The sequence below is a fragment of the Artemia franciscana genome, chromosome 3 (genome assembly GCF_032884065.1).
Source record: "Artemia franciscana chromosome 3, ASM3288406v1, whole genome shotgun sequence".
NCBI classification, from domain to species: domain Eukaryota; kingdom Metazoa; phylum Arthropoda; class Branchiopoda; order Anostraca; family Artemiidae; genus Artemia; species Artemia franciscana.
In genome coordinates this window covers 42,727,152-42,749,349 of record NC_088865.1, presented here as the reverse complement: position 1 = coordinate 42,749,349, position 22,198 = coordinate 42,727,152, and the positions used below count along the sequence as shown (strand labels likewise).

Sequence of the window (22,198 nt, the reverse complement as noted above, 5' to 3'; positions counted from 1 at the left end):
TTAATGATGGACTGCTAAGACACATAGCCGTTTGAATTTGAATGAAAAGTAATTTTAAAGAACGTCAAAACTTTAGCGTAAAGAGCCAAGGTTGAGAAGAGGGCAACATCCTTTGTATAAGGAGAAATTTCTATTCGTTTCAAGTTTTAGTCCTACTCATTATTTTGAGTTGAAAAAAAACTCTTTTTTATAGAATTAGATAAAAAAAACAAGTTTTTCCTATTGAAAGTAAGGAGTAACATTGAAACTAGTACGTCTGATCAAACAGATATCCCTTCGAATCTTGGTGCTGACATTTTTTAAGTAACTGAATATTTGGCAGAGTTTCCTCAAGACGTAGGTTTTATTGATCAATTATCCTATTTGTTAAGTAGGGGATTTTATTGTGAACCTATGCAAATTTATTGATGATGACATAATTTCGCGTGTCAACAATACTTGTTATGATAGGGCTTACGGGTCACTAGTCAAGCGGGATTTCCCTGGACGTAAGTGAGGATGACGTATTGCACAGAGGTGGTTGTTACGTTTCACTGCACACAATCTAGGAAGTGATTGGTCAGTGGCACACAGATGGCTGGAATGTTCCACTACACGTAATTTAGCAAGTGCTATTGATTACTAGTGAAAAGCCCTAGCAACCAACTCCTACGGGGCCCTAGCAATCAACATGTGTTATCAAATATTGATTATTAAGCGCACATGGTTGTTCTATTGCTATTAATCGTTTGACGCGAGCTACAGAGGGACAGGTTAAGTTAGGTATTGGAGTCAGTGAGGCTTTATGTTAGCATCATTGCCCAAATGATTTCACTAGCCAGCTATCAATCCCGTATTTAACCCTGAATGACAATGATTCACATTATCATTTCTCTGAAAGGCATTTCTGAGGATCTTTTTTTATTCCCCATTTTTTTTTCTTTAGCTTTTTCCCAAACTCTATTTAAAGGGCGAGAGAGCTTACTTCGGCATGAAACAACAAGTTCTACTGCTACTAGCAAAACTAAGGGAATACAGAAATAAACACAGGAAAACAGAATACGAAAAAATGGAAAGAACACAGAAAAAACGTAGAATTGGTATTTCAGCCTAGGTAAATTTGGTATAGAAAAAGAAAACAGTAATGGCTACAGATTTTTTAATTTTATAAGTAAAACAATCTAGTTAAAACCAATGCGGTGTTTGGTCATAAAATGGCCCATAAGTTGACATGGTATTCACGTGATGGTAACACAGCAAACCTTATTGATTATGTTATAGTAAACAAAAGACTGGCAGGATCAATACAAATTACTAGGGAATATAGGACTGCTGTTATTGATGTTAAAATTAAAGATCACTATCTATTAGTGTCTAGGGTTAACCTAAAGCTGAAATTTCGGAAGGTTAAATACCTCTTGGAAAGCTATGATGTTGATGGAATCCAGGATGAGAATTTGAGGGAAATTTTCCAAGAACAGTTGAATACTAAACTTGAGAGTTTAAAATTTGAAATTGTAAAAAATGGTTGGAATAATTTTAAAAAACAATTTGTGAAGTTACTGATAGTGTCTTAGGGAGGAAAGTTAAGACTGCAGCTAAGAGTATTAGTGAAAAAGCTTTCTGTTTAATACAGAGGAGAGGGGTTTTTGCAAAAATTATCTGAGTGATAGATTATATGAAAACGAAAGAACTGTAAAGAAAGTGGAAAAAGCAATAAAACATAAACTAAGGATTAAAGTGGAGGCCATGGGTAAAATTGTCGAAGATCTGGAAGACGCAGCTAGATGGCATAATAGTAGAATACTGTACTGGCATATTAATAAAATGAGAGGGAGTCTTCAATTTGGTCTTGTCCCAGTTAAAGGTAGGAACAGGGCCATAGTGTGTGATAAGAAAAGTATTAAAGAGAGATTGGCGGAATATTTGGAGAATAAGCTAAACCGAGATACAGTTGCAGGAAAAGTATAGAGGAAAATAAAAAAGTTTGTGATACTTGGATATGAAGGAAGATTTATTTTGCGAGGAAGAATAAGCGACAGTTCTAAAAGCATTAAAAAACAATAGGGGTCCAGGTGCTGATAGTGTGGTAAATAAGTTTCTTAAATACGGTTGCTCTAAGGTTAGAAATAAGTTACTGAAGATTATGAATATGATTCTTGAAAAAGTAGAAGTACCTAACAGTTTTAGAAAAACCTTAATTACTCTACTGTGTAAGAAAGGTGATAGGAGTGAGTGTCATAATTATCGAGGCATTAGTCTGGTCTCTGTAGGTAGCAAATTACTTAGTAATATGATACTTTTTAGACTGAGAGATGGTGTAGACGAAGTGTTTATAGAAGAACAACGCAGTTTTAGAAAAGGTAGAGGATATGTCGACAATTTTTCATTCTAAGTTAATAATTGAGAAGTGCCTTAGTTGTCAAACACCCTTTGTCATCAGTTTTCTACATTATGAGCAAACGTTCAATTTTGTTGATAGAAAAGCTTTAACATAAGTCTTAAGCTTGTATGGTATACCCGACAAAAACATTAAAGTGATCAGTGCTTTGCACGAGAATTATACTGCTGCGGCTAATGTTGAAAATGAGGTTAGCAGGTGGTTTTTTATTAAATCAGGAGCTAAGCAGGGTTTTGTTCATCCTCCTTCATATGAATCATTTAGATGGAATTAGTCTTAAGAAGCACAGGGAAGGCAATGAGAGACCACGGATTCAAACTTGGGGGAAAAACTCTCCTGGACTTAGATTATGCTTATGATTTAAGCATCCTAGATGAAAGTGTGAGCAAAATGAATGAACTTTTAGAGGTTTTACGAGTTCATGGTGCTAGAATATGTTTGAAAATTAAAATTAAGAAGACTAAGTCACTAAGGCTGGGAATAAGAGAAAATGAATAGGTGACGTTGGGTAACAAAAAGATTGATCACGAGGGAAGCTTCCCTTACCTTGGTAGTATTATAAGTAAAGACGATGGGAGATGTGAAGATGTTAAAAGTAGAGTAGCCAAGGTTCAGGATGTTTTTTCAAAGTTAAAAAAAGTTATGATTAGCAGAAGATGAGTCTGATAACTAGGAATAGAATATTGGAGGGTACAGCGATGACAGTGGTCAAATATGGCTCTGAAGCATGGGCGCTCCGAAATGCGGATAAGGATTTACTTAATAGGATTTAATAGAATATTTTCATATATAAGGTGTTGTCTAAGGGTTAATTCTGAAGACTTCAGAAAAGTCTCGTTTGATTTATATTGAAAGTTCTATATCCATTTTTAAAATTCAAGAGTAATCAGACGGTAAGCACCCCCCCCCCCCATGATTTTGCATAGTAAATGCTTTCGATGAAGATTTTGAGTAGCCATTTTGTTTAAAATCGTTCAAATTTCAAATAGCTAAGGTTCTGGGTTTGAACTCCCCTCGCCCTGGTGAAAAGGGCTGTAAGTTATACTAGCAGCCCATAGTTAGCATGTAAAGCTTCTATGGAAGGCGTAGTCATATTAACTCTGGAGGAAGTTCATTCCATTGGAAATCGAAATTTATTGTGCCCTGTTTAAGGATATAATATGATCAAAAATTAACAAGCCCCCCCCCCTTCATGTGACTTTTCCCCAAATACATCTTATAAAAATGAAATAGCGATTTTGTTCAAACTAGTCCTAAATTTCAATTTCTATAACTTATCCGCTGAAAAATCTTAAATAGCCCCCAGGAAAAGGATTGTATTTCAGGGATGGATCCAGGATGCTCTTTAGGGGAAGGGGCCCATAATAGGCTGCTTCGATGAGCTTGCGAACAAAGAAACACCAGCAATATAAAGGGGACCTCAGCAATTATTGTGTTGTAGCTAGGTAGTGGAAACGGTCGTAAATTTAATCTAGTGAGGGTTAAATTTCTGATAAATCTGTTGGAATTAACAGGTATAAAATATTGATACAAAAATGGTAAGTTATAAAAACCAGCCCACAATAAAAAATAAATAAAAAGCTGTTAACCTATAAAAATCTGAAAAAATATGTTTTATATTTTCTTCATAATTTTGCCTTTGCACTTCTGACCGCTATAGCGATTGAGTTAAGCTTTTATCGTAAAAAAAAAAAAAAAAAAAAAAAAAAAAAAAAAAAAAAAAAAAAAAAAAAAAAAAAAAAAAAAAAAAAAAAAATGTCTAGAACCATCTTTTGGGGTCAAGCACACTTTGTGATAATTTGTATTGGCCAAACCAATTAGTATTTCGCCCAACTTTGTGGCATCACTTAGTAGCTATGATAGTAATGAAGAGTAGGAAATGAAGTTGAAGATACAGCCTGTATATTCATAAAAGATATATAAAACATAATGTGAGTGTTCATTTACCCCCAAAGACACAGTTATTTAATCTTTTAACTATACTTAACAAAATGACTGTCTCAAAATTTTGATCATACAGCTTTGGGAAAAAAGTGAGCGTGTGAGGGGAGCAAGTTGCCCTCCAACCTTTTTGGTCACTTAAAAAGCACACTAGAACGTTTAATTTCCGTTCAAATATGCCCTCTCCTGGATTTAAGGAATCTTTATTTCAATATGATCACCTTTGGGGGGAAATCAAAACAAATAAAAACGCATCCGAGATCTGTCTACTGGCAAAAATAGCAAAAGTTCACATTTTTGTATAAAGGAGCTTGACACCTACACTATGGTTCTCTTGTATGCTGAATCTGATGGGGAGATATTATTAATATTCTTTGAATTTTAGCGCATTTCCCTTTCCTATTTAAGAAATCAGGCAATTTTCTCAGGCTAGTAACTTTTGGTGGGTAACACGAAACTTACTAATTTCTTACATATTTGAATTCAGCACAATAAGATGATTCTTTTATGTGTTAATTGGAATCGAAATTTTGCTTTTAGAGATTGTTTCACTATTGAGCCGAATCGCTTCTTACTTACAGTTGTTACCATGAAATGTTTGAAAATGTCGAATTTTGTATTTTTCCAGAACAAAGATCATGGCTACTTGTGTATTGTTTTTTCCTAAGGGTAATCGCATTGATCTATTGCCCCTCAAATATCGGGAGAGGGCGTTTGAACGAAAATTTAAATTTCTAGTGCTCTTTTAAAGTGACCAAAAACATCGGAGGGGAGCTAGGGTCTCTTTATAGTCCCTTTTTTCTCAAAATTGTCTGATCAAAGTTTTTAGTCAGCCATTTTGTGCAGCATAATTGAAAGGCCAAATAACTATGTCTTTGGAAATAGCTTGACCCCTAAAATCCCTGGGAAAAGGTATTTGAGTTATAAAATATAGTATTGCTGCTACTGCTACTACTAAAACCTCACCAAAGCAACCAGCCACCTGAGGCCGACAAACCTACGCGCACTCCTCCTCCATCCCAAAATATTCAAGCCTCCCTCTTTACCCCGCATTCCCCAGGAAGTTGGCATTTCCCTTAAATCATTCTTTAGGACATCCTCCCAGTACAGACGAGGACGACCACCTTTCCCTTTAGTACTAGACGGTTGGCCGAAAAGGACAATCTTTTACAATTTGTCATCGTTCATCCGTAGAACGTGTCCTAGCCATCTCAACTTTTCTTTCATTATAGCCCTAGAAAGGGGGATTGAACCAAATTTTTCGAACAGCCTATTGTTTGAAGTACGGTCAGTCAGCCCGGTATCCAGAACAACCCATAGGCAATTTGTCTGGTAGAAATCTAGTAATCCTTTTCCGCATTTCGGAGTGCCCATGCTTCAACAAAATAATCTGTATGTTGTATCTACCAATAATTTGAAAATCATAAATCTCCGAAATTCTGGTAAAGATAAGACTCCTGTTACTCGCCCAAGAGGTGTCTATCAAATACCATGCGACTGTGGCAAATTCTATGTAGGGAGAACCCACCTGAATTTCGAGAAACGCCTACAACAACATAAAGATGATATTACCAAACCTCTGAATTCGAATAATATTACTTCTGTTTCTTTTGATTCTACTTTAAGTAGCCATGTTTTCGAAAATCCTAGCCACAAAATACTTTTTGAAGAATCTGCCATTATTAGCAATGATCTAGGCATAAAGCAAGTACTTCGAGAAGCAATTGAAATCAGACTTAAGATTAATAATAATATTTCCTTAAATAGGGACTTAGGAGAATATTCACTGAATACTTTATACACAAATTTAATTAAAAATGACCTTACAAAATATTTAAAAAAACCCAATAGATATTAACACAGAACCTGTCACAAATAGACCTATAAGATCAGCAGCGAAAAAAGCTAGGCTGGCACTAAAAACCTGTTTTTGAATCATTTTCTTTTATTTCATTGAATTGCTTTGTTTCATAACAATTTGTTTTTCAGTCCTGGTTGAACTTCGCTGAGGTAAGGATGCTGGGACTGTTTGGAAAAACTGTTCATTTTAGTTTTATTGATTTTATCCTCTCGTAAGTTGTTTTTTCTTAATTGTATTGCTGAGGACGGCCCTTGGACATAGGGCCGAAATATCCATTCTAATTTGTTTCCCACTGTCTTAAAAAATTCCCTATTGTTCTTCTTGTTTTTGGTGTTTGTCATGGAAAGGCAGTATGGTCTTCGTCGTTATTGAAGTTTATGCTACCTTCCCTTCCATAAATATCTTGTCATAATTTATGCCCCCGGGGTATAATTTTCAATTCTAGCCTCCGAGTTTTGATGGTCTCTGTTATCCCAGGAGTAATGATCTTTGGTCTATTTTGAACAAAATGGCTCTATAAGAAATTCAATCGGACGCATTTGGGGAAACGATGATTGGCAGGGGGGAGGGCTTGTTGCAATCGGCTCACTTTTGAATCTTAAAAAGGGAACTAGATATTTACATTTCTAATCATTTGAGTTCCCTCCAAGACTTATAAGACTACTTCTTCTAGAAGAACTTTATATGCCCTCAGGGTAAAAGTTATAATTCTTTCCTTGGGCTCTAGAGAGGGGTATGTTGACCTCAAAGTTTTTGTTTTCTGATCGTTGGACTATTTCAAACAAACTGGCAGTCTCAAACTTTTGATCGGACGTATTTCTGGAAAAGAGAGAGGGTGTGTGTGGGAGGGGGATAAACACAATCGGATCTTTTTGACTAATATAAAAGGTAACGAGAACTTTCAATATCCAATCGAATGATCCACATCTGAAATTTAAATGACCTCCCCTTACATAAAAACCTTATATGCCCTCGGGGCATAATTTAAAGTACTTGCCCCCGGGCTCTTGGGTTTGTTTCGAATCTCGAGTTTTTGATGATATGATTTTTGAATTTTACTTGACTTCTTTCTTTGCAGCTTGTAAACCTTTATTCTTGAACATGGTTCAAACCAGTCAGGTTTTCAACCTAATGTTGGATACCAACATAACAACAGATTATAACTTCAATTATTTGTGATGCCCAGTCTTTTAGTTATTTGCGCTTTAAATTTGCCAATAGATTTTGATTTTGGGGCGCACTATCAGAGTTTAAAGTGAGCCCTTCTGTTATATATGTTTTTAAATTTTGGTGTAGTAATTTGTCTCTTCGTTTGAAATCACGGACAGGGTTCAACGTTAATATAACACTACAATTTTGAGTACGATAGGGTGAAGTGCTCTCACCTTATCCATTTAATTCTGCATTTTCTATTTTTTATCAGGAATTAATTCTTTGTATTTCTAAAATTTATCTGATGTGTCACATAACGTGTACGCAGAGGACCTGTTAGTTTTAAGCAGGACAGAGTCTACTTTGGTATTATATGAGCAATATATTTCTATGATGTTTCGGGATATTGGTCTGGTTTAGAATAGAAGGGTTTTGAGAAATGTTAAAGAAAAGTTGAAGATTGTATATAAGAAAATTGTGTGCTTGTGTCTTTGTATTTGTTTCTTTTTGTTTGTTTTTTTCTTTTTTGTGAGTTTTTTTCTCTGCTGTCTATATTTTCTTCTCCACTTACTTTTCCTAAAAGTGGGTTAAAATTAAATAAAAAAAACTAATTTTTTTAGCTGAAAGTAAGGAGCGACATTAAAACTTAAAACGAACAGAAATTACTCTATATGAAATGGGTTGTCCCCTCCGCAATCCCTCGCTCTTTACGCTAAAGCTTTTAATTGTTTTAAAAAGTAGAAAAGTGGCAAAGAATCAAACTTTAGTGTAAAGAGCGAGGGATTGCGGAGGGGACAACCCATTTCATATACAGAGTAATTTCTATTTGTTTTAAGTTTTAATGTCGCTCCTTACTTTCAGCTAAAAAAATTAGTTTTTTTTATTTAATTTCTGAACGTTTTTGAATTAAGCCATGTTTGGTTTTGGCTCTCCGCACATAAATTATTACAATGAAATTTGTATATTAATTCTTTTTTTTGCTAAATGGCTTTCTCTTAGTTTTGATCAGACGATTTTGAGAAATAAGGGTTGGAAAAGGAGGCCTAGATGCCCTCCAATTTTTCGGTTACTTAAAAAGGCAACTAGAACTTTTAATTTTTAACGAACGTTTTTATTAGTAAAAAAATATACGTAACTTAAGAATTAACTTACGTAACAAACTTTCATAATCTTATATTTTTATTATGTATACGAGGGGGTTTGTACCCTCGTTAATACCTCGGTCTTTACACTAAATCGTAAGTTTTGTCCCAATTCCTTAAGAATGACCCCTGAATCAGAAAGGCCGTAGAATAAATAGTTGAAATTACTAAAAATAGTTTAGCATAAAGAGCGAGGTATTTATCTCCTCCTAAATACCTCGCTCTTTAAGCTAAAGTATTTTTAGAACCCCTCATATGCGTAATAATCTCTGTTCGTTTTAAGTTTCAATGCTACTCCTTCCTTTCATTTGAAAAAACGTTTTCATGTTTATTTTTTATTGTTTTCTTATAGTAATGCTAGAAAATCCTGCGCCCTTTTCATTGAATTTTTATTCCCCCATGACAGATTCCTCCAAGGAAAGATCCTCCAACATAGCCCCCTCCCCTCAGCCCCACCCCCAAACAAAATAAAATCCCCCTGAAAACGTCTGTACACTTCCAAATAACCATTATCAAATAAGCACTGGTCAAAGTTTGTAACTTGTGGCCCCTCCCACGGGGACTGTGGGGGAGTAAGTCATCCCCAAAGACATAGTTATTATGGTTTTTGACTATGCTGAACAAAATGGCTATCTCAAAATTTTGATCTGTTGACTTTGGGAAAATTGAGCGTGGGAGGGGGCCTAGATGCCCTCCAATTTTTTTGGTCACTTAAAAAGGGCACTAGAACTTTTCATTTCCGTTAGAATGAGCCCCCTTGTGACATCTTAGGGCCACTTGGTCGATACGATAACCCCTGGAAAAAAAACAACAAACAAACAAATAAGCACGCACCCGTGATTTGTCTTCTGGCAAAAAATACAAAATTCCACATTTTTGTAGATAGGAGCTTGAAACTTCTACAGTAGGGTTCTTTGATACGCTGAATCTGATGGTGTCATTTTCGGTAAGATTCTAAGACTTTTAGGGGGTGTTTCGCCCTATTTTCTTAAATAAGGCAAATTTTCTCAGGCTCGTAAGTTTTGATAGGTAAGACTAAACTTGATGAAACTTATATATTTAAAATCAGCATTAAAATGCGATTCTTTTGATGTAGCTATTGATATAAAAATTCTATTTTTTAGAGTTTTGGTTACTATTGAACCTGGTCGCTCCTTACTACAGTTCGTTACCACGAACTGTTCGATAGATTGTTATTATTGTTATTATTATTATTATTATTATTATTATTATTATTATTATTATTATTATTATTATTATTATTATTATTATTATTATTATTATTATTATTATTATTATTATTATTATTATTATTATTATTAGTATTATTATTATTATTATTATTATGATTATTATTATTGTTATTGTTATTATTATCATTATCATTATTATTATTATTACCATTATTATTGACATTATTATTATTATTATTATTATTATTATTATTATTATTATTATTATTATTATTATTATTATTATTATTATATTATTATTATTATTATTATTATTATTATTATTATTATTATTATTATTATTATTATTATTATTATTATTATTATTATTATTATTATTATTATTATTATTATTATTATTATTATTATTATTATTATTATTATTATTGTTATTATTATTATTATTATTATTATTATTATTATTATTATTATTACTATTATTATTATTATTATTATTATTATTATCATTATTATTATTATTATTATTATTATTATTATTATTATTATTATTATTATTATTATTATTATTATTATTATTATTATTATTATTATTATTACTATTATTATTATTCTTATTATTATTTTTTATTCCTTTATTCTCGGTGCCAGGTCCTTAAAGTTGTCTGATATGCCGCTATTCAGTTACCTGGTTTTGAAACCTCGTGTTTTAAATGTCTATTGAACCTGTTATAATTATTGGTATTATTATTATTATTGATATTAAAAATCTTATATTAATTATTATTAGAATTATAATGAGCATTAGATTATCATTGTTATTGTTATTATTATTCTTACTATAATTATTGCTTTGATGGTTTGACTCTTCCTTACTAGTAAATAAAAAAAAACAAGTTTTTTTTTTTAAATGAAAGTAAGGAGCAACATTAAAAATTAAAATGAACAGAAATTACTCCGTATATGAAAGGGCTTTTCCTCCTCAACGCCTTGCTCTTTACGCTAAAGTTTGACTCTTTCTCTTAACTCTATTGTTAAAACAGTAAGAAACTTTAGCGTAAAGAGCGGGACGTTGAGGAGGAAAGGCCCCTTTCATATACGGATTAATTTCTGTTCGTTTTAAGTTTTAATGTTGCTCCTTATTTTCATTTAAAAAAGCTTTTTTACATTTAATTTCTGGACGTTTTTGAATTAATGCATGTTTTGATCTTGGCTCTCCGCACATAAATAATTAAAACGAAGTTTGCATATTAATTAATTACAATTAATCGGAAGATTACGAGAAAAAAGAATCGAGGGAGGAGCCCTAGTTGCCCTCCAAGTTTTTGATTACTTAAAAAAGCAAATAGAACTTCTAATTTTTTACCAACGTTTCTATTGGTAAAAAATATACGTAACTTACGTATTAACTTACGTATTAACTTACGTAACAAACTTCTATATTCGTATCTTTTTATTGCGTATATGAGGGGGTTAAACCCTCGTCGATACCTCGCTCTTTACACTAAAGCTTAGATTTTGTCCCAATTCCTTAAAAATGACCTCTGAATCACAAAGGCCGTAGAATAAATTGTTGAAATTACTGAAAATACTTTAACGTAAAGAGCGAGGTATAACAAGGAGGTAAACCCCTCATATGCGTAATAATTTTGTTCGTTTTGTTTTAATGCTACTCCTTACTTTCAGTAGAAAAAACTTTTCATACTTATTTTTTTCATTGTTTTTTCAAATAATGCTAGAAAATCCTGCACCCCCTTCATTGAAATTCTCATCCCCCATGAGAACTTTCGTCATAGAAATATCCTCCCGCGTAACCTCCCCCTCAACTCTCCCCTTAAACCAAAAATATCCCCCTAAAAACTTCTGTACACTTCCCAGTAACCATTACTATATGTAAACACAGGTCGAAGTTTGTAACTTGCAGCCCCTCCCACGGGGACTTTGGGGGAGTAACTTATCCCCAAAGACATAGTTAATAGGTTTTTCGACTATGGTGAATAAAATGGCTATCTCAGAATTTTAATCCGGGGGGTCTAGGTGCCTTCCAATTTTTCTGGTCACTTAAAAAGGGCACAAGAACTTTCAATTCCCGTTAGAAAGAGCCCTCTCGCAGCATTCTAGGACAACTCAGTTGATACGATCACCCCTGGAAAAAAAAAAAAAAAAAAAACAAACAAATAAACACGCATCCGTGATCTGTCTTCTCGCAAAAAATGCGAAATTCCACATTTTTGTAGATAGGACCTCGAAACTTCTACAATAAGGTTCTCTGATACGCTGAATGTGATGGTGTGATTTTGGTTAAGATTTCATGACTTTTAGGGGGTATTTTCCCCTATTTTCTAAAATGAGGCAAATTTTCTCAAGCTCGTAACTTTTTATGGGTAAAACTAATCTTAATGAAACTTATATATTTAAAATCAGCATTAAAATGCGATTCTTTTGATGTAACTATTGGTATCAAAATTCCGTTTTTTAGGGTTTCTTTTACTATTGAGCCGGTCGCTCCTTACTACAGTTTGTTATCACATACTGTTTGATTCCGACATTCACTAGAACTTACTCCAAAAATTTTCATTTGTGTTTCTTGGGCTAAGTCCTCAGATTAGTTGAAAATGAATTCACACCGTATCTTAGGACCAATTAGAGGTCTTTCCAACAAACAAACTAACGAAATTTAACGGTAATAAGCTCTAGTGAATGTCGGGCACGTATCTGATATTTTCAGAATAGATTCAACGTTCATCAAGTAATATATCTATTAACATTTAAAACGTCCCTCAAATTCATTAACGGCTTATCAAATAGATATTTTCTTTGGAACAAAAGGTTACGTATTCTTTTTGTAACAGATAGAAATAATCAGTTGGGCGTATTGTGAAAGTGTAAATTGCTTTTACCGTTTTTTGTTAAATATTTAGGCTACTCCTTTAGTCAATTTGATAGTAGTTTAGAGGAATAGACAAGGAGTAGCGGATGATAAGGCAGAATAAAAAAAATAGCAATAGATGGTAATGGGATTAAAGTGACAGTTTTGTAGGCAAAAGCCCATGAATTTATTTTAAGGGAACATTTGCTTCACAAATTTTCTGTTTTTGTCACCTATTTGGCATTTTTCAAGGAGGGTACAAACAATTATAAGCTCTTAGAAAGAGCTGAAGCTGAAGAGCTCTCAGAAAATATTTATAAACTCAGTTAACGTCCTTATGAACTTAATTGACACACTAGGACTGGGCTCTTGAAATTGAACTTTTAAGAAACAAAGGGACTACTTGTTAAAAATAGTGGCTGTTGTCTATCAAAATGAACTTCTTTTTCTATGGTCCTCCCAAGAATTATCTGGCTTACGAATGCCTCAGAGAAACACGTCACAGGCGTAATCCAATGAAATTAAAACACAAATTTTTAAATGGAACTATGGGAAAGAAGAGTCACCTTTTCTCTTTGTTTTAAACGATTATAGAGTAATATAACCTAAACAACTATAATTAAACTGTAGCGACGGTGCCAACCAATCACTGTTAAGTGCTATTATTTGGGAAGTATCTGCAAATTATTGGTAAGTACTAAATAGTAAAGACCCAAGGACCTTGATTGGAAGCTTTATTTACAAACTCTTGAACGCAAGTCACATTCTTAAAGTTAAGTTCTGTTTGACTAAATTATTGACCATCTGAGCCTGCTTATTACTGCTTATTGGCCAGGGCAAGTTAAACTATAAGTGGTTTATATTTAGGCAACTTGAATAATCCTGACTGAAAGTACACATTATTTTGAAAAGCTTTCTAACGTCCAAGATCGCTTTCAGGCGCTTAAATAGGAATTTTGAGGTTGAGGCGGTTACTTTGAAAATGCTAAAAAAATAGAAGGAACAAATAGATTTATTGGATATATATATATATATATATATATATATATATATATATATATATATATATATATATATATATGTATATATATATATATATATATATATATATATATATATATATATATATATATATATATATATATATATATATATATATATATATATATATATATATCATGAAAAGAGAAATCACCGATGGTCATATAAATATCATCTAAATATCTTTTATTATTTGACAAAGCATGTTTTAAATTAATTGGATTATTCTTATCCATCATATATTTATATTCTAGTTGACTTAAAAACAAGTCAGCTATAAAGTAAGTAAAGTCAGCTATATATATGTTACTTTTTTTACCTTTACTTTTATATAGACTATTTATAATGTACAATGAAAATGAGATGGGTTTCATAGACATATTTCACCTTAAAAAAAACGAATAATAAATTAAACTTTAAAAAAATGTTAGGAAAAGTTGTTCCTTACATTCACATTGAAAGCCAACTAAAAGAATTCAAGTTATTCAGGAAATTTTGGATCCCAAGACTTGGAACTGTTATTGCTATTGAATCTTGGCCTATCTTAAAGCGATAAGCTTTGTAATGGATCAATGCCTTAGAAATTCTGGAACAGAAAAGCTGTCACTTTGTTTTCTTAATATTCAATGGCAGATGTAAACAAGAGATGACGAACCAAAACTCATAAAATTAATTTCTCAATTATGAATTTGGATTATCTATCTTGTTCCAGTCTGATCAAAATATATCTTATTTTTTTATGTTATATCAGTTTTATGTTGTACAGTTTTTCAATTCCAAATCATTTATATTTTTTCAGTTTTTTGCTTTTCTGCTTAGCTTTGCATTGAGCCTGGTTGACAGGGATCCAAAATACTTCTCTTCTCTGAATTTAACTGACAAACGTATTTTTTTTTCAGCAGCTCTGTTTTTTAAGTTCTTGGAGTTTTCTTGAGACTCATAGAGGGTCTCTTGTAATTTGATTCACTTTTTTTTTTGTCAGCCACAGAACATTCCAACAAAATTTTATTTTCTGTGCTACAATGCAACTTTAAAATTTTAGCCCCTTTCATATACGAAGTATTTTCTGTTCGTTTAAAGTTTTAATGTCGCTCCTTACTTTCAGTTAAAAAAAAACTTGTTTTTTTTATTTAATTTCTGAACGTTTTTTAATCAATGCATGACTTGATTTTGGCTCTCCGAAGAGGAATAATTAAAACGAAATTTGCATATTTATTTTTTTTAGGCTAGATGGCTTACTCATAGTTTTGATCGAATGATTTTGAGAAAAAATGAACGGGGGAGGAAGCCTAGTTGCCATCCGATTTTTTAGTCCACTTAAAAAAGCAACTAGAACTTTTAAATTTTTACGAATGTTTTTATTAGCAAAAGATATGTGTAACTTATAAATTAGCTTATATAACGAAATTTTGTATTCTCATGTTTTTATTAAATATATCAAGGAGTTAATCTTCCCCCCTCAGTACCTCGCTCTTTACACTAAAGCTTAAATTTTGTCCCAATTCATTAAGAATAACCCCTGAATCACAAAAGCCGTAGAATAAATAGTTGAAATTGCTAAAAACACTTTAGCGTAAAGAGTGAGGTATTAGGAGGAGGTGAGAACTTCATATGCGTAACAATTTCTGTTCATTTTAAGTTTTAATTCTGCTCCTTACTTCCAGTTGAAAGAAAACTTTTTCATATTTATATTTTCATTGTTTTTTATAATAATGCTAGAAAATTCGAGCTTCGTTCATGGAAATTTTCTTCCCCCATGACAAATTCCTACATGGAAAATTCCCCCAACATATCCCCTCTTCTCAACCCCTCCCCCGACCAAGGGGGTCCTTGGTCCATTTTCAGGGGGTCCCCCGACCTCCTGAAAACGTCTGTACACTTCCAAATAACCATTACTATATGTAAGCACTGGTCAAAGTTTGTGACTTTTAGCCCCTCCCATGGGGACTGTGTGGGAGTAAGTTGTCCCCAGTGTCATAGTTATAAGGTTTTTCGACTACCCTGAACAAAATCTCAGAATTTTGATCCGTTGACTTTGGGAAAATAATTAGCGTGGGAGGGGGCCTAGGTACCCTCAAATTTTTTGGTCACTTAAAATGGGAACTAGAACTTTTCATTTCCGTTTGAATGAACCCTCTTGCAACATTCTAGGACCACTCGGTCGATGCAATCACCCAAAAAAAAAACAAATAAACACGCATCCGTCGTTTTTGCCTTCTGGCAAAAAATACAAAATTCCACATTTTTGTAGATAGGAGCTTGAAACTTCTACAGTAGGGTTCTTTGATACGCAGAATCAGATGGTGTGTTTTTCGTTAACATTCTATGACTTTTAGGGGGTTCTCAGACTCTTAACTTTTGATGGGTAAGACTAAACTTGATGAAACTTATACATTTAAAATCAGTATTAAAATATGATTTTTTTGATGTAGCTATTGACATCAAAATTCCATATTTTTGAGTTTTGATTACTATTGAGCCGGGTCGCTCCTTACTAGAGTTCGTTACCACGAACTGTTTGATTCTTACAAGTTAAGCTTCATAAAACCTATACAAAATGCGTTAATATGATCAAAAGCTCTTGCGAGAATCTCATATTTGATTGCTTATTCCTTTGCTACCCAATTATAATAATATCAGTAAGCCGAACCAGGTCATGATATACTCTATTCAATAATAAACATCACAAAGCAATTAACACAAATGTTCATCTTCTCCCCCCTTACAAGACTCAAATTGCTATCCTTTCACCGCAACTTTATTAACATATTTATAAGCCTGAATTAACGTCTTTTATAGTCGTCTACAGAATCCCCCAAGCTCAAGGGCGTTAAAAGATCTCCTGGAGGTAAGCAACGGTAAAAATAACTTGAATTTTTGGGAAGTAAGCTTCCTTACAGATATATATATATATATATATATATATATATATATATATATATATATATATATATATATATATATATATATATATATATATATATATATATATATATATATATATATATATATATTTTAAACAACCCTAAATCACAATTGCCAGCGAGATAAGGTGGTGGTGACTTCCAGTATATTTTTCACTGGTAGTTGTGTGACAACTTTAACTTACATTTGTATTTCAATTGAATACCTCTCCCCAGTTAGTGGGTAGGGGATCGCCCAACAGATATGTAGGGTACCTTGAGGAGCGAACCAGGTGGGGACTTCATACCTTAGGGTCCGTAATGTAAACTGGGACGAACATGCACAGGGCTGTAAAAACAAGCGGAGGAGGAAGAAGACCCCCTCGAATGTACATCCGGCATGGCCCTCTAGCGTGTGGACACATCCCGTGAGTTACAAGCCTTCTCCCAGCTGTAGGTTAAATTGAATGGCGACGCAGGACACCATGGTGGGACGATCCTCTATAGGAGGATTGAATAAAAAAAAAAAATTAACTGCAAGTAAGGAGCGACAATAAAACTTAAAATGAACAGAAATTATTCCGTAAATGAGAGGGGTTGTCTCGTCCTCAACGCCCCGCTTTTTACGCTATAGTTTGACTTTCTCACAACTCCACATTTTGAACCAATAAAAAACTTTAGCGTATAGAGCGAGTCGTTGAGGAGGAGACAACCCCTCTCATATACGGAACAATATCTGTTCGTTTTTTAAGTTTTAATGTCGCTCCTTACTTGCAGTTAAAAATACTTGTTTTCTTATTTAATTTCTGAACGTTTTTGAATTAATGCATGTTTTGATTTTGGCTCACTGCACCTGAATAATCAAAACAAAATTTGCATATTAATATTTTTTTTGCTAAATGGCTTTCTCGTAGTTTTTATCGGATAACTTTGATAAAAAAAGGGGGTGGGGGAGGAGGCTTAGTTGCCCTCCAATTTGTGGTTACTTAAAAAGACAACTGGAACTTTTTAGTTATTTTTACGAACATTTTTATTAACTTACGTAACGAACTTCTATATTTGTTTATTCTTAATACAAATATGAAAGGTTCACCTCCTCGTCAATGCCTCGCTGTTTAGAGTAAGGCTTGAATTTTGTCCCGATTCTTTAAGAATGACCCCTGAATCACAAAGGCTGTAGAATAAATAGTTGAAACTACTAAAAACACTTTAGCAGAAAGAGCGAGGTATTGTGGAGGATTTGGACCCCCTTATATACATAACAATTTCTTTTCGTCATATTTTTTAATGGTGTTCCTTACATACAACTGAAAAACTTTTATTTTATTTATTTTTTCATTGTTCTTTTTAGATAATACTAGAAAATCATGCGCCACCTTCGTGGAAATTCTCTTCCCTCATTATAAATTCCTCCTTGGAAAGATCTGCCAACGCAACCCCTTAACCCCCTCCCCTTCAACGCGAAAAAGTCCCCCTGAAAACGTCTCTACACTTCCCAATAACCATTACTATATGTAAAAAATGGTGAAAGTTTGTAAGTTAGAGCCCCTCCCCCGGGGACTGTTAGGGTTAAGTCGACAAAAAAGACATAGGTTTTTCGACTATGCTGAATAAAATAGCTATCTCCAAAGTTTTGATCCAGTGACTTTAGAAAAAAATGAGCGTGGGAGGGGACTAGGTGCCCTTCAATACTTTTGTTCCTTAAAGAGGGCAGTAAAAAGTTTAATTTCCGTTAGAATGAGCCCTCTAGCGAAATTCTAGGACCACTGGGTCGATACAATCACCCCTGGGAAAAAAAGAAGAACAAAAAAAAGACAAGAAAAAAACAAAAAAAAAACAAATGAACACGCATCCGTGATCTGCATTCTGGCAAAAAAAAAAATACTAAATTCCACATTTTTGTAGATAGAAGCTTGAAACTTCTACAGTATAATTTTCGGATACGCCGAATCTGACGGTGTAATTCTCGTTAGGTGTCAATGACTATTAGGAGGTGTTTTCCCTATTTTCTAAAACAAGGAAAATTTTCTCGGGCTCGTAACTTTTGATGGGTAAGACTAAACATGAAGAAAGCTATATATTTAAAATCAGTATAAAAGTACAACTCTTTTGATGTAACTATTGGTATCCAAATTTTATTTATTAGAGTTTCAGTTAATATTGAGCCGGGGCGTTCCTTACTATATAGTTCGTTGCCGCGAACTATTTGATAACCACGGTAGGGCTTATGATTCCAGATTTATAGACAACAGCCTCTTCAAAGGGCTACCTTGACCCTTTTGGGGTTTGTGCAAGAGTGGGGACCTAGCGGCTAACTCTATTACTGCTTGAGGACTGGCACCCCTCAAGGAAATTATACCGTAGTAAACTAAACAGCATTTGCCCTTGATTCTGACTAACGGATGTTTCTTATGGGCTTGGTCTGTTTTGGGGGGTGTTTTTGGGGTGAAAGTCTCTTCCTAGCTAAGTATCTGCTATGGGTTGCCTTCCCGAAGTAACATAATATTTGTAGGTATGAATAAATAATGAGTCGGAGGTAAAAGGTTTGAGATTGTAAGTCCAGGATTTCGACTATTTTTGATAATAGAGAAATGCCAAGTACTGAAAATGATGTCGTGACCAGTATGGACCCAGGATTGCACAAAGCCTCCAATCAACTAAAGATCCCAGGGACTTCTTGTGGTCTGGTCAGCTTCTTCTGGTCTGGCTTAAACTCTTCTTTGTGCACTCCAAAAAATGTGTCGAGCCGGAATGTGTTGAGCCCAGAACTTGGAATGTTGAGACATTAAAAAAAAACTATTGTTTGGCATTTTTACTGACGAATTCAGACGCTTCTAACTGGAATTGTTAGAGGTTTCAGAATGTCTATCCCAGAGCTAGGAAATACGAAACTAGGTGATATAGACTTTATTTACTCAGGCAGTAAGGATGGAGTACATAAACAGGGAGCAAGGCTCATGATGACTAAGGATGCTTTTAAATCATGCTTATGATGGGAAGGTATTAATAATGAAATGCCAATTGCTCATTTTATTATTTAAATAGTGCAGATTATCGGTCATTTTAGCATATGCCCCTGTATAACCGACTGACGGTGATAGTAGTAGCTCATATGCGTTATACTTACTGTTACAAGAACAAATAGAAAGGGACTTATTAAATCAGAAATTAAGCAGGACTGTGTTCTATCCCCATTTATGTAGACCCTTTTGACAGACTATATCATGAGTAGCACAGGAAAAGCAAAAGAAGAATGCGGGATCAGATGGGGAAGTAAAGCTTTTCTGGACTTAGATTATGCTGACAATTAAAACATCCAAGATGAAACTGCAAGCAAAACCAATGAACTCTTAGAGGTTCTGTGGGTTCAGGGTGCTAGAATAGGTTCGGAACTTAATGTTAAGGAGACTAAGCATCTGAGGTAAGGAATAAATGAAGATGAAAAGGGGACGACATCTAGCGAAAATACCTTGGTAGTACCTTGGAAAATACCTTACCTAGGTAGTATTACTAGTAAATACAGTTGACGAAGGGACGATATTACAAGTAGACTAGCCGAGGCCCAAGGCATTTTTTCTCCAGTTGAAAAAAGCCTGGAAGAATCGGAAGATAAGTCTTCTAACCTAACCGATATTAGAATATTGGAAGCTTCACTGATGACAGTGGTCAAATATGGTTCAGAAAAATGTGCGCTCCGAAAAATGGAGGAAGGTTTGCTAGATGTTTTCCAAGGATATTGCTTAGGGATTGTTTTGAGTACCTGACTATTTTTTTTAGCAGTGGGCTGTGCGAAAAGTGTGGTTCAATCTAGCTTACTAGGGCTATAATGAGAGAAAGTTTTTGGATAATAGGATATGTTCTATTGTTGAAGGGTGACAGATTACCGAATATTTTCCGGTCAACATTCTAGGGTTCTACAGAAAGAAGGTCGTTCTCATTTTTGGTGGAAGGATTTTTTAACTAAGGATTTAAGGGAAATTGGAACTTCCTGGGATGGTGTAAAGAGGGATGCTTTGAATAGACTGGGATGGTGGAGGAGCACCATCCCAGTGTTGGCCGAAGCTGGCTTATTCGACTGTGAGTTGTTAGCAGTATTAATAGTAGTAGTATTAGTAATCGTAGTAGTAGTAGTAGTAGTAGTAGTAGTAGTAGTAGTAGTAGTAGTAGTAGTAATAGTAGTAGTAGTAGTAGTAGTAGTAGTAGTAGTAGTAGTAGTAGAAGTGGTAGTAGAAGTAGTAGTATTAGGAATAGTAGTTGTAGGAGTAGTAGTAGTAGTAGTATTAGTAGTAGTAGTAGTATTAGTAGTAGTAGTGGTGGTAGTAATAGTAGTGGTGGCAGTAGTAGTAGTAGTAGTAGTAGAAGTAGTAGTAGTAGTAGTTGTAGTTGCTCTGAGGAGATTTATTCGAAAATCCATAATGATTAAAGCTGCGTCTGCCAATTGACATTGTTGATTCTCCGATTTTCGATATACTGAAAGAGCTAGCTATACTGATACTAGCTATACTAGCTATACTGATATGAGAATAATATTGCTGCGGTTAAGGTAGTAAATGAGGTTAGCAACTGGTTTTGTATTAAATTAGTAGTTAAGCAGGGTCGTTTTCTATCCCCCTTTATATGGATCATTTTGATGGAACTTGTCTTAAGGAGCACAGGAAAGGCAATTGGAGACCACGGAATCAAATGGGGGAGGAAAAACGCTCTTGGACTTAGATTATGCTGATGATTTGAGCATATTTGATGAAAGTGTGAGCAAAATGAATGAATTTTTAGAGGTTTTACGAGTTCAGGGTACTAGAATAGGCTTGAAAATTAATGTGAAGAAGACTAATTCACTAAGGCTAGGAATAAGTGAAGATGAGAAGGTAACGTTGGGTAACGAAAAGATTGATTAGGTTAGCAGCTTCACTTACCTTAGTAGTATTATTAGTAAAGTCGGTGGGAGCAGTGAAGATGTTAAAAGTAGAATAGCTAAGGTTCAGCGTGTTTTTTTACAGTTAAAAAAAGGCTAGAAAAATAGAAAAATGAGTCTGCAAATTAGAATATTGGAAGCTACAGTGATGACAGTGGTCAAATATGGCTCTGAAGCATGGGCGCTCCGAAAAGCAGATGAAAATTTACTAGATGTTTTCCAGAGAAAATGCCTACGGATTGTTCTGGGTACCCGGCTGACTGACCGTATTTCAATACAGTAGGGTGTAAAAAAATGTGGTTCAATCCCGCTTTTTAGGGTTATAATGAAAGAAAGGTTGAGATGGCTAGGCCATGTTTTGCGAATGAAGGATGACAGATTGCCGAGGATTGTCCTTTTTGGCCAACCGTCTGAGGCTACACGGAAAGCAGGTCGTCCTTGTCTGGGTTGGGAGGTTGTCATAAATAAACATTTAATGGAAATGTTTGAAAACTGTTTGAAAAGTTTGAAAACTGTTAATGTCTAAAATATTTTGTAAAAAAAAAAATTGGATTCAAAGTGTTTTTTTTTTCTTTTCTGCTTAAACTACTCAAGTTATACAAGAAAGTATGAAAAATTAAAAGTACTTTTTAAAAAATGCAAAGAGTAGATTCATTGCTTCTACTTTACGAATTGTTGATTCCAATTCAGGATTGATTAATTCTTTCTGTGTTCTATTTTTGTACTTAGGCGTCAATTGATATTGTCACAAAAAAGGTTTTTAATTTTTATTTTTATTTTGAGAAACAAGAGAAACATGAATAAATG

The 22,198-nt window shown here is 33.9% G+C and overlaps 1 protein-coding gene across 2 annotated transcripts in view; it reads left to right on the top strand.

Annotated features, from left to right (window-relative positions):
- The window catches only part of LOC136025284 (neuropeptides capa receptor-like), a 141,034-nt gene that overhangs the window by 31,958 nt on the left and 86,878 nt on the right, over nt 1-22,198 (top strand). The window lies entirely within an intron of this gene.